This window comes from Lontra canadensis, unplaced genomic scaffold (genome assembly GCF_010015895.1).
Source record: "Lontra canadensis isolate GAN:19392208 unplaced genomic scaffold, GSC_riverotter_1.0 scaffold2, whole genome shotgun sequence".
Taxonomy (NCBI): Eukaryota; Metazoa; Chordata; class Mammalia; order Carnivora; family Mustelidae; genus Lontra; species Lontra canadensis.
The window spans coordinates 46,286,634-46,299,319 of NW_022630996.1; the positions used below are offsets into that span (position 1 = coordinate 46,286,634).

At 44.3% G+C, this 12,686-nt stretch overlaps 1 long non-coding RNA gene across 1 annotated transcript; it reads left to right on the top strand.

Annotated features, from left to right (window-relative positions):
* Positions 1 to 1,219: 1,219 nt before the first annotated feature.
* Positions 1,220 to 10,314, top strand: LOC116872521. The gene is made up of 3 exons (XR_004383655.1): positions 1,220 to 1,384; positions 4,725 to 4,792; positions 10,254 to 10,314. It is a non-coding gene; the product is annotated as an uncharacterized LOC116872521 (long non-coding RNA).
* The last annotated feature ends 2,372 nt before the right edge of the window (positions 10,315 to 12,686 follow it).

The window sequence follows — 12,686 nt, forward strand, 5'->3', positions numbered from 1 at the left end:
TAGGACCAAACTCATTTGATCAGTTATCAGGCAGATGGCTTGAGTGCCTGCAAACAACTCTTTTAAATACTTTTAAAGCATTTAGATAGAATATGTAACAACTTTCTTTCACAGGTGATCTAATCAGCAAATGGAATTCCAATAAGTGGCACCTTAACTTAATTAGGAACCACTAATCTGGCTTTTTCTTCCTATCTGGAACACTCTAGGACTCGCAGCCATTCTCAGTGCTCACACGGACCAGATCAAGTCAGGGACCGTGAAGGTTAAGGTTCATTAGCTCCATAGGAAGTCCCCCATTGACTTGTTGCTTTGTGTTGCATCAACTAGAACAATGGTAGAAAGACAGAATCCATATACACCTTCCATGTGGTTGAAAGTATGTGGGAGGGAAAGACATTGATAAAGATTCTCCATCCTGTTGATTTCTTTCTACAACAAGCACATAAGAGTGCATGTGCACGGAGTCTCTTGCTTACCACGTGAGACTCTTGCTTACCACAAATGCTAAGTCAGTCTACTAGAAGACGGACGAAGAAGGGGAGGTGAGTGGTAATAAGCACTTCTGACTGGATCACCAAGTTCTATCAGGGAACACAACTCTTCTCTTCCTCCCTCCTGGATCTATCTATGCATCCTGTGGAAGTACCTTGAGTAAGTATTGTGTGTATCCTGGATATATAAAAAGGTAAAACCATTAGGATTTACTAATGGTTTGAATATGTGATATGACAGAAAGAGAGGAGTCAAAGAACATACATATTTTTACCTGAGTAGCTAGAAAGCTGGAGTTGCTATTTCCGGGGAGGGGAGAGCTGGGGGAGAAAGACTAGGTTCGGGGAGAGGAGTTCCATTTTAGACATGTTCTATCTCCAAAGGGAGATACCAAGTTGGCAGTTGGATGCACAGACCAGAGTTCAGTGGGAAAGGTTGGGGAAAATGGTGAGTTAGGAAATGCTTAACAACTAGTGCTCCAGGGTGGTGGTGGGCTGGGGTAGGGGGTGGGGGGGGGGCTCAGTATGTCGTGTTTGTCAGCTTCTTTGGAGTAACTACTTCACCATGGTTGATTTCTAGTTACCAGCCTAACGGTACTATCATTAAATACAGATTTGGGAAGAAAGGTGCTCTCGTGAGCTCAGGTGAGCTGGCTCAGGCATGTCACAAGGAAGAGAGACATAATGGGGGAGTCATTAGGCTGTAAAAGAGCCTTGAGAGTGAACAGTAGCTCTTGGGGAGTGAGGAGAAATAAAGTGAAGATATTTAAAACCTGAGCGGTAGCCTTAGAAGATGATGAGGAAACAAAAAAGAGAAGACCAGGAAGGAAACTAAGAAATGTTTTAAGGAGGAGGGAGTAGACATCTGTCAAGAGCTACTGATGGGCCAGGTAAGATGAGGACTGAAAACAGGCCCGTGGGATCAGCTCTGTCACTCCAACAGCAGCAGCTGCAGGGGGGGTGGGGGGAAAGAAGCCAAAGATACCCACCCTCACCTTCTGGAAATAGCAGCAGCTGGAGGCAGGGTGGCTTTGGCAGCTGAACCCTGTATTAAAATCTTGAAAATGCACTTTGGGCCTTTGAATTAGAGTAGATTTCAAAATCACATGATGTCAAGACCGGAAAAAAAAATCTTGATAGGTCTCTTGGCTCAAAGTGGCTCAAAGCCACTAGGAGGAAAGAGGGAAAGGGACGAGCCTCTGTTCAATAATTTGAAAAGGTGTTTTAAAATCACTACAATGCCCTTTGAATTGTCTACTGTTTCATGTGATTCTGTGAATAAGAACCAGTCCTTTCATTCAGGCTCACTAACCAACAACTTCATTTAGCACTGCAGAGGTGGTACAAAAGTTTGCGAGGGCATTTTTGTCTCAGAGTCTAAGCAGGTGTTTCCAGCTCCTGTGTTACTCTCATTGTTTTCTTGGTTACCTCTCATTCTTGCACAATGTTTAGTACAACAGCAATGAGAGACATCTGGGATGCATATTATTCACAGGTAAATACGGTCAGTGTTTCTCTCTTTGTAGGCCATCCGTCTCTAGACAAAGCTATTTTTTTATGCAATCTGGTTTCAGGGTAAGAACTGATTTTCTTTGATACAGCTCTTTGCTGGCCCTCATTTGATCATTCATTCATTCAAAACACAGCGGAGTGGAGTGGTTGTGGGGAAGGGGCTGGAGAGGAAACATTTTCCAGAGGAAGGCTCAGCAGGGGCAAAGATAAGGAAGCCTCCGAGAACGTGTCATGTTCTAGAAACTAAATCCAAAGTAAGGTTGGATCATGCAGGTGTGGGATTGGTGAGCTGTGAGAATCAAAAAATAGGCTTCTAAGGACTGTGTAAGTAATGCTTCTTACCTCTCTTCTCTTCCTTTTTCTCCTCCTCCTCCTCCTCCTCCTCCTTCCCCTTCCCCTTTTCTTTCCCCTTCCCCTTCCCCTTTTTCTTCTTCTTTAATGGAGACGTTATTTCAGAAAGAGTGAGATCGAGGGCCCTTACCAGTGAATAACTTGGGAACCATTAACCCATCCTATTATTTCCACTTTGCTGCGTCTTTGAATTCCTTCATATAGTTTGATTTTAATTTTTCTTAAAAAAACCATCTCCCCTGTTGCCTTCTCTCCAGAAAGAAAGAGGTCATCGGTCCTTCAAGAGTTCTTGCCAAACAGGCAAATCAAATCAGGCAAACCCACAATGGAGCAATTTTCACCTCTCCCGGTGTATATTCTCAGGATTTGGCTGGATTTTTTAAAGTAATTGCCAAAAAGAAGGAACCTTTTCTGTTTCACTCTCTGCTGGGTCATGAAATGAAACTTCAGTCCTAGATTTTCAGATTATAGGGCTTCATCCACTTAGAGGCAAATACAATTTTTTTAAAAAGGTCTCTGTAGACACAGCTTTTGCTGCTAAAGGGCTAAGGATCATGTGAAACAGGCGTCAGGGTAGAACTGATACATGGACAAATAGAGATGATGGGGAAAAGTCTTAGAGTTTAGCAGGCAGTCACATCCTGTTACTGATGGGTTGATTGATTGGAAGAGGTCAGACTTCACATATTTGCACAAACAGCACGATATGTATAAACTACGGCAAATCACAATTGTGTTTCCATCTATACCTGTGCCAGACTGTGCTGTATCTGAGAACCCGTTGTCAGGCCATCGGGCCATACAAATATTGAAATGCATTATTCTATGAATGGCAGAGAGCAATGTAAAACACAGAAATCCCTATCTTTATGAACCGTCTACGCCGGTGGGGACAAAGACACAACAAACTAAGCCAGTCAGTTACAAACAGTGTTAGAAAATGACGAGTGGGGGAAAAAAAAAAAAAAGAAAAAAAATGATGAGCAGAATAAAGGAAAATCGAGCAGGAAAGACGACAGCAACTCGAGGGACACGATTCGCAGTTTTAGTTTTTGCATACTTATTTTTGAAAATAAAGCTAGTGTGACATAGCAGTTTTGATTTTTTTTTTTTTTAATTAGCTCAGAAACACTTCCTGTTTGGGAGCTGTTTGTGGGGACTCCTGCATGTCGCAGAAGGGGAGCCCTGTGGCCAAGCAGGGCAGAACCGCCCTTGGCCCATCCCAAGGAGCCCGTGAAGGGCAGTGCTCACTGGGGCTGCTGGGTTTGCTGGCTGTGACCCTCCTTCGGCCCCAGAGCACATAGGTTGAACTTTGCCCTCAGGAACCATGAGCAATGAATGTGGACATGGACAAAACAGCATCAAGTAGGAACAAAATCTTCACCTTTCTCTACCTTCTCTCTGGGCCAGACTCAGCAACTTGGGTGATAATGCGTATCTTGGGGAGGGAATTTAGGATGAGATAATTACATTATTTTAGGCTAAGTGCTCCTTTCTTTAGAGAATGGGATCCCCCAAAGCAATGGCTCTCTGGTTAAACAGCTTACAAATCACTTAGGGATCCTGCTGTAAAGGCAAGTTCCTGGCCAGGTCTCCAAAGATGTTCAAGTCTGTGGGTCATTTTTCCCACCTCCCTGAAGTGATCCGGACATAGGGACGCTACTCAAACTGACTTTTGAACCCTGCTGCCTCAGGGAAGACAGAAGAGCTCTAAAAGTCACTTTCTCCTTGACTGGATAGGTATCAGTCTTCAGGTTTCCTAAGCAGACTCACCCCTTGCTTGGGGACAGAGAGATGGAGAGATGGAGAGATGGGGGAGGGACAGACAGGGGGAGAGAAGGAGTTAGTTCTGGGGGAGAGGGTGGCAAGCAAGAGAAAGAAAAAAGGAAAAGAGAATTGGAATGTAGACTCAACCTCAAAGAACGAAGGGCAGGGAAAGAATGTTGCTAACTGGGACTGCACTGGCTTGGGAGACCCAGTGTCCCACAATAAAGATGGGATTTCAGAGATAAGCAGCTTCACGGAGGTTTGTGCTGATTGATATGCTTCATTGTGTTCTAAAGATTAGAGAAGTTAGAGAAATAAAGCTTGATAATTAACGAACAGGAAAACTTGAAAACACAGGACAGGCAAGTAGATTTATTAAAAGCAGTCCTGACATGCCCATTTTTCAGAGTTCAGTGTTTCACCAGCAGAATATAAATTTAAAAAAAAAATCCAAGATTTATTTTTATATTTCACACACTTGGTTTAAATGAGAATGCTTTATACCCAAGCTGTATCTACTTGGCCATGGGAACCTGTTCCATGAAACAGCTAGAAGACACTAGACCACATTTCATTTCTCCCCCACCTGATATTTTCCAGCTTACAGTCTACACAAAAGGATATGGTAATGCACTGAAGCAAGAGATTCAAATGAACAACAATTCCAGGTAAATAAAACCTAAGAATAGATGTATTTTCTAATCATCTTAACTTTTTTTTAAACTTTCTTTTGCAATCTTCATCAATCTGCTTTTGCCTCCTTTTTTGAGAGAAACACGCGCGTGCACACACACACACACACACACACATTTATACACAGGTGTAAATGACTGGTAATGCTTAATTTATTAAATCTCCTACAGGAGTTCACTTTTGGACACAGTTCAAGAGGACTTGTATCAAATGAAAAAAAAAAAAAAAAGATGCTGAGCAGCACATTAAAAAGTCACTGATCTGGGGCTGGAAGTATTTTCTTGGGCCCTAAAAATCACCTCCCTCTCTTCTTTCTCCGGTCAAGCAGTTCAATTATTTCAGCTCTGGGCTCACGGACTCCCTCATTCAACTCATTTACAAAACACCACATCCCTGATAAGAGAAACCCTGAACTGCTTCCAGCAGACACTTTTGCTCTTCCAGGTCTATTGGAAAATGGCAGTTAAACAAAATGAAACAAAGAGACCAGTACGCAAAGAACTATGACCAAGAAACTAAAACTTGGAATCGAGTGGCTCAATAACCCCAAGAGGGAAAACTTTGAACATACCTCAAGCCCTAATGGGGCAGGAAGGCTGAAGTCTTCATCATGTTAGACTACACAGGGTCATTTGTTGCGCCACAGTCAAATATTTTGTTCATAATGAGACCTTATTGGGTTTGGTTGCTGTAAGCTTTTCAGCTTCTAATTATGGTGTTTAGAAGACAATGGAGACAGCTTAAAATAATAAGAATGCTGCTAAAACTAGTAAGATTGCTGCGGTGTTACAAAGAGAAATGTTGGCTCTCTGTGTATAGTATACATTTAACCTGTCAGCAAACACAGAGCGTTTTACAGGTGAAATGTAAAGGGATGCATTTAGGAGCCATCACAAGAATGATGAGCTTTTTCATTCTGCTTTCAAAACGAGCTGCTTAAGTTATAATACTAGTTTAATATAAATTGAGTTTATCCTTTTGGAAACCACTTGCAATTTGCTTCTGTTAGGCCCCGGGTCATTATGATGCAAAGTTAAAGGTTCCTGGAACATAATGTGATTCAGGCCTGCGTTCTTGTTGCCATGTCCAATTCAGCTGAAAATGAGAATTATAGTGAGAGCATTTCCTGGTCTTTGACCCTTCCTGTGAGCTTTTTAAAAGCAGGGTTTATGCAGAACACTAACCTCATTCTCAGACATTCAGTTCCAACTAATATTAGCTGTGTTAAAACTCTTAAGTAAATTGAAAACTGTTTAAAAATACCTCATTCCAAGTTTAAAAACAGTGGGCACTTACCTTCCGATTTCCTGCCTTCATATACAAAAAGATTTGCCTGCGAAGTGGAATATATTTAAATGTTAACGAGGGCCTCTCTCTTTTCGCTCTCTGCCACAAATGTAGTCAGGCGCCACAAAGAACGGTTGTTTTAAAATCTCCAGATGTAACTGACAAGGGAAAGACCTATCATAGAACAATAGGAAAATAATTCAGAATGTGTATGATTTATATGCCAACCTCTGTTGCAAGGACTACAAAATAAACTAATTTATTTAATCTTGACAATAGCCCTATTCTTGGGACCCCCATTTTGCCGATGGGGAAACCAAGGAACAGAGAGGTTGAGTAACTTGCCCAACAGTCACACAGGCCAGTAACTCTCACGCAGAGGGAGATCTGAATCCAGGAGAACTGGCTGAATCCAGGAGAACTGTTCACACTTTTAACCCCTGACTCTCCTGATGAGGATGCTAGCCAGATTCCTGGGGGTTGGTATGGAACAGAAAAGATACTTCTAAAACAACTTCCATGACATAGAGGTTTGGGGACCACCTCACCACCGCCATGAACAACTAATTCATGAAACAAGCAATAAGTTGAAAGCCTTTCTTATTTTTAACTGCAATCTAGAGTTGAGCTCAGAATACACAATCTAGAGTTGAGCTCAGAATACACAATTTGATTAAAATCGGGATACTGGGTCAGAGCAGGACTTTTTTCAAGACTGTAATATTACCTTAAAACCCTGGTGGGTCTTACTTAGTGATGAAGGTGGACAACAGTAAGGACCCATACAAGCGCCTGCCAGTAAGTTTATATGCTCTTTCCACCCTTTATCAAACTGAGTGCATATCTTTCGCATCTTTCGCAGGATGTCAGACATTGGTTGAAATCATCAACCACGAGATGACAGATCTGAATGCATTCAACTCTTGTGTTCTTGTGTCTGAAAAAAATCAGAAAAAAAGAAAAACCAAGGGTCCAAACCATAGCACATAGTACCTGTGAACCTTTGGTTTCCTAAACACCTGTCCTGAGGCTATGCAAAGCAGCTAATTGGTGTGCGTTCTGCCTGCCAATCAATCAGTGCAGAGGTTTTGCAAAGGGAGGTGAAAATCCCCTGAGGCCCCGGAAGCTCCAGAACATCAAGGCAATGAATAGACCCCCAGAGGCTTTTCACTGAGGAGTGTAAAGAACATTTTCTTCTCTAGCCAGTGCTGGGCTGAATGAAACGACTCAAACGACAGAGTCCCCAGGGGATTCTAGAGGGTATTATAAGCCTAGAGAACAGTCCCCAGAACAGGGTAACAAGGACACAGAATTACAGAGTGTCCCAGTTGCACCCATATTTACAGAGTGATTAGCATGAGAAATTCTTGCTGTCTGCAAATAAGATGACAGGGACATCAGCCCTGTTGAAATTCTACATGAAAACCAGCTGTGGGAAGCAGGAGAAAAACTAAGTGTCTAGAACAGAGGGTCAGGGATGCATCATGGGACCACCAGACATACCCCTCTGTCACCTCTTTCTGTTGGGCTGAGAGCAAAGAAGTCTTGGTGCCAAGGTATTGACGTCCCCACGTGCCTGTTATTCCTGCTACCTCCCACAGGCTGCTGTAAGGAAAACATTGCAAAGGCAGACCGTGGAACTGGGAAGAGCAGGTTTGGGGAGGGGAAAGGTAAACAGTTAAGGAAATAGACATGAGCGGTGGAAAGTGAAACCATGAAGAGGAGAAACATTTTTAGGAATAGCTACATACTCACACCTTTATAACTCACTTAGTTTCTCAGAACAGCCTTGGGCCAGGAGTCGGAGAACTTCAGTTCTGTCCCAGGTCCAGGACTTCAGGGTGTGACCCTGAGAAAGTCACTTCACTTTTCTGAGCCTCTGTTTGCGATGAACACCATGACGATGCCAGGTAGCAGCGTTTTAAAGTGATGACATATTTTACAAATGTAAGTGTGTGAGGTCAGGTTCTGGGAAACAGATTTTGAATGGAAGGTTATGAGGGGGAAGTTTATTGGAGAGTCTCAGGTCAATACCATGGGGGAGGCGAAAAAGACAGGACCACGCACGGGGAGGAGTTGAACTGCAGAGCAGGGGCAAGACAGACCTCGGTCAGATGCATTTGCTCTGGAACTGGGATGGCTTTCAGTAGCCCCACACTGAGGCAAGGGGCCTTGGGGGAGGGGTGCAGAAGATAGGTCATCTGGGGAGACAAGGGCAACTGTGATGTTATGAGCTGAACCTAATCCTAACCCCCTGACCTTCTGGGCCACAGTCCACCCACCCCCCCAACGTCAACAACCCCCCTCTCCCCCCATGGAAGTCCCCTGTGCCCGCAAAAATTCCTACTTGACTCCTCCCCTTCACTGTTGTCACTCTCCCTCCCTTGCCTAGGCTTTATCTCCCCAGACTCCTGCTCCCACCCTTACCCCTCCTCCCTGCCCTGGGGTGGAGGAAGAGGGAAAAAAGGAAACAGAACCACACCCCTCGTCTTTATAAAAAGAGCTGCCAGGAGGGGAAGGCTAGTGGTTCTTACACTCCACAAATCAGCCAAACTTCCCAAAGTGCACTGCCCACAGGGAAGGAGCCTCATCTTGACAGAGGTCACTCTCTGAAGCCGAGGACAAAATTAGAGAGGGACTCAGCTGAGAGCTGCCAGCAGGCAGGACAAGCAAGTGGCCAGGAGGACCAGTGTCTGGGTCATAAGAGAGGTGGGAGCCCTGGAGAGGCAGTACTGAATCCAAGGCAGGCATGCAGACATTAGCATCTCCTCCTCGAGAAAGGTTTACACTGGGGAAGAGGAAGGCATCGCAACCAACTCATGACCATGAAGAAGAGGTCTTTTTAATAAGATTTTATTTATTTATTTGACAGAGAGAGAGATCACAAGTAGGCAGAGCGGCAGGCAGAGAGAGATGGGGAAGCAGGCTCCCCACTGAGCAGAGCGCCCCGATGCGGGGCTTGATCCCAGGACCCTGAGATCATGACCTGAGCTGAAGGCAGAGGATTAACCCACTGAGCCACCCAGGTGCCCCTAAATTAAAAAAAAATGATTTTATTTATTTATTTGACATACAGCAATCCCTAGTAGGCAGAGTGGCAGGGGGGTGGAGGTGGGGATGGGAAGCGGCTCCCTACTGAGCAGGGAGCTGATGCGGGACTCCATCCCAGGACCCTGAGATCATGACCTGATCAGAAGTAAGGCAGACGCTTAACCGACTGAACCACCCAGGCGCCCCAAGAAGAGGCTTTTAAATCTCATCTTGCACTGACCTTACTTTACCTTCCAAGGCCGCGGTTTCTTTGGCTGTACAAGTTGCTGGGAGCCGTCAAAGTGCCTTTCCAAGTCTTGTGAGTAGTCTGCTTTCTACACTGCATCTTAGAAAGATATCTACCAAAAAAAACATCTACTAGGTGCAGATAAGATCTTTGTTTCTCTCCCCACTTTAAGTCTAAGTTGTTACTGGTGCTTGTCCTCGGGAAGTGTGAGAGAAAAATGACAGTTTGAGGAAGGTTTAAGATTATTCAATGGGAATGTGGTTGGGAGAGTCAGGGTAATTTCTGAAGTTGTCTTGGCAGTCAGTTTGCTTAAGAAAATGTTTTTAAAATATGTCCAATTTTCAGTAATCTTGAAGAACTAGGGCTTTATATTTTGAACACTTAAAAAATACATGCAAAACAATACGTGCCCATTATAACAAACCTCATTATCATTCCTTCGAATTGGTAGTCAAATTCTCCAAATTTGAGTCTGTGGAAATCTGAACACTCTTGTCCTGGACTTCTAGATGAAATGGATGCCCCAGAAACTCCTCTCTTTGGGGGAAAGGATTTCTTCAAGTACAGGTCATAGTACCTTCATAGTATTGTGCTTAGTGACTTAAAATTGAGCTTGGGTCACTGGCCAGCATAGGTGTCTTTCAAGTTCTCAAGGAGAAACTCAACTTTGTGTGAACTTGAATCAGAGAGCAGTGGGGGAAATTCTGTAAGAGGGACAGAGCAGAGAATGGGAGGTGGGGGGGATTGGGAAACCGTATGGGGGGGGTCAGAATGAGCACAGCAGAAGGGGCCATGGACTGAAGTGATCATAAAGCAGAGCCCTGAGAAACACAATTGCCTCCATTTTAACCAGTTGGTCTCCTTTCCTGTAGCTCATTTTAGAAGAAGAGAAAGATGCTGTCAGCACCAGCCAGGACAGGTGTCGCCCACCCCGTTCTGGAGACCAGGTGGGCAGCCTGCTGTCAGGCCACCCACCATTTCCCTCTGAAGCCCACACTGCTGGTACTGGAATGAGCCAAAGACAAAACATGCCATCTGAGGCGAGAAATGAAGAAAATGAGAGAAATGCAATCAAATCTTAGTGAGACACAGCCAGGTATCTTCATCTCACCGAGATGACAGTGCAGTGCAGCAGAGCCTATGAGAAGCAGGACACTCCAGACGTGACTGGTCTGCTCCGCTGGCTGGCACAGCAGGCTTTACCATGGACCGCAATGGATGTTGGGACATTGCCCCATGCGCACTTTACAGCATCTTCATTCCTGATGGGGCTTGGTAATCTGTGAGAAATGAACTTCAATTGCTTTTTCTGCGAGTGCTAAAAACTTACTTTTACATCACTGGAGGGCCCTGGCAAAGCACATGTCAAGGACCTGCAGGTCAGAGGGACTGAAATAGCAGCTGTGAAATGAACACTTGATACTGTATATAAATTGAATGATCAGCTGGGTGATTTTAGAACTACCTGGGTGGAATTTATGTGTCTTCTGGATGAGATGATGGTTCTAGGCCAGTGGGAGTACCTCTGACACACTGTACAGTAATCAGTGCGAGGTGGGAGGAGAGCTGGGCGGGAAGAGGTGGGTGAGTGGCTTGACCTTGACCTTGTTCTTTTTCACCCCTCCCTTCTGACTGGTCTTTTCACAGGGAATGCTGAAACGGATGGAGCAGGTGCCTCCTTGCGGTGTGTGAGCTCGGGAGATGGCTCAGCATTTGCTTTCTGTGATGGTCAAGTGCTTCTTGACATCCAGGGCCCTAACAGTCTGGGAGATTCGGAGTGAGTTTGCCAATTTGCAGCTTTTACTTGGAAAAGCAAATCATGACCGAGGACCATCAAGAAAAGCATTCCCAATATTCACATACTCAGCTCTGATCTTCTTATTTATATCCTGTGTTTTCAGACACAGAGAGCAAGATAGAAAAAAGAAAAGTGCCAACAGACATTGGAGACACAAGGCCAGTGGGTGAGACTGAGATGAATACACACGAAACAAGAGAGAAGGATGAGGGAGAGAGAGGGGGAGGGTATTAGGGAAGAAGGGAAGGGAAGGAATGAGACATAATGAAAACATGGAGGGCAGAGGGAAGAGGAGAGGGAGAAATGGAGAGACACAGATAAAGGGAGACAGAGATAGAGAGAGATGGAAGGAAAGGTAAGCAAGCAAGAGGGAAGAGCAGAGCGACAAAGAGGGGCTTCACCAGCTGTGGTTCACACTGTTATTCAAAATTCAAACTTTTCTGTTAAAACACTCATAACTTCCTTTCTGTCCTACTTATCTTTTTTTTTTTTTTTAAGATTTTATTTATTTAGGGGTGCCTGGGTGGCTCAGTTGGTTAAGCGACTGCCTTTGGCTCAGGTCATGATCCCAGAGTACCAGGATGGTGTCCCACATCAGGTTCCCAGCTCCATGGGGAGTCTGCGTCTCCCTCTGACCTTCTCCTCTCTCACTGTCTCTCTCTCTCAAATATATAAATAAAATCTTTTTTAAAAAAGATTTTATTTATTTATTTGACAGAGATCACAAGGAGGCAGAGAGGGAGGGAGAGAGAGAGGGGAGGCAGGCTCCCTATTGAGCACTCGATCCCAGGACCCTGGGATCATGACCTGAGCCACCCAGGCGCCCCATCTACTTATGTTTTCTTACTCTTTCCTAATCAGTGTTCGGCTGTCTTTTGGTGAGAATAACAATTCTCAGTTTCTCGGTTATAAACACCAACTTATGACAACACAGCATTGGAACTAAATTAAAATTGAAAAAAAAATTTTTTTAAAGATATCATTGGGGAAAGTGGAAAGAGAAGAGAAAATGGAAAGGATATCTCAGCAGGTTAGTCCTCACACCTTTGGAGATGGCTTGGAGATAATAAATCAGATTTCTCCCGGAATGTTTAGATACTTGTAAATAATCTCAGCATCCAAACTTATGCATTGCAAACAACCTTGCTTCATCACACAGTAACACCCCACTGGATCAGAAGTGTAAATGGGGGAGAATGCTAATTAGGAAGGGGCAGGATGACCCAAATTTAACTCCAACAATGGAGATTCAAAGTAGCCACAGCCCAGGGCGGGAAAGAGATTGGAGTTATGTGTTTCAGCTACATTATGTCACCTTCATCCCTGTGTTACCCATGTGGTCCCGGTACCTCTTCTGAGCTCACTGGAGAAGGTTAAGACACACAGAGGCACACCCTGGTCTGCAGCCATTCTTTGCCCTACCCTGTGGCATGGGTTCCATGCTCACTTATCAAGTCCTTTACCAAGAACAACATATGAACAAAGCATATGTAATCTTTACTTCAGT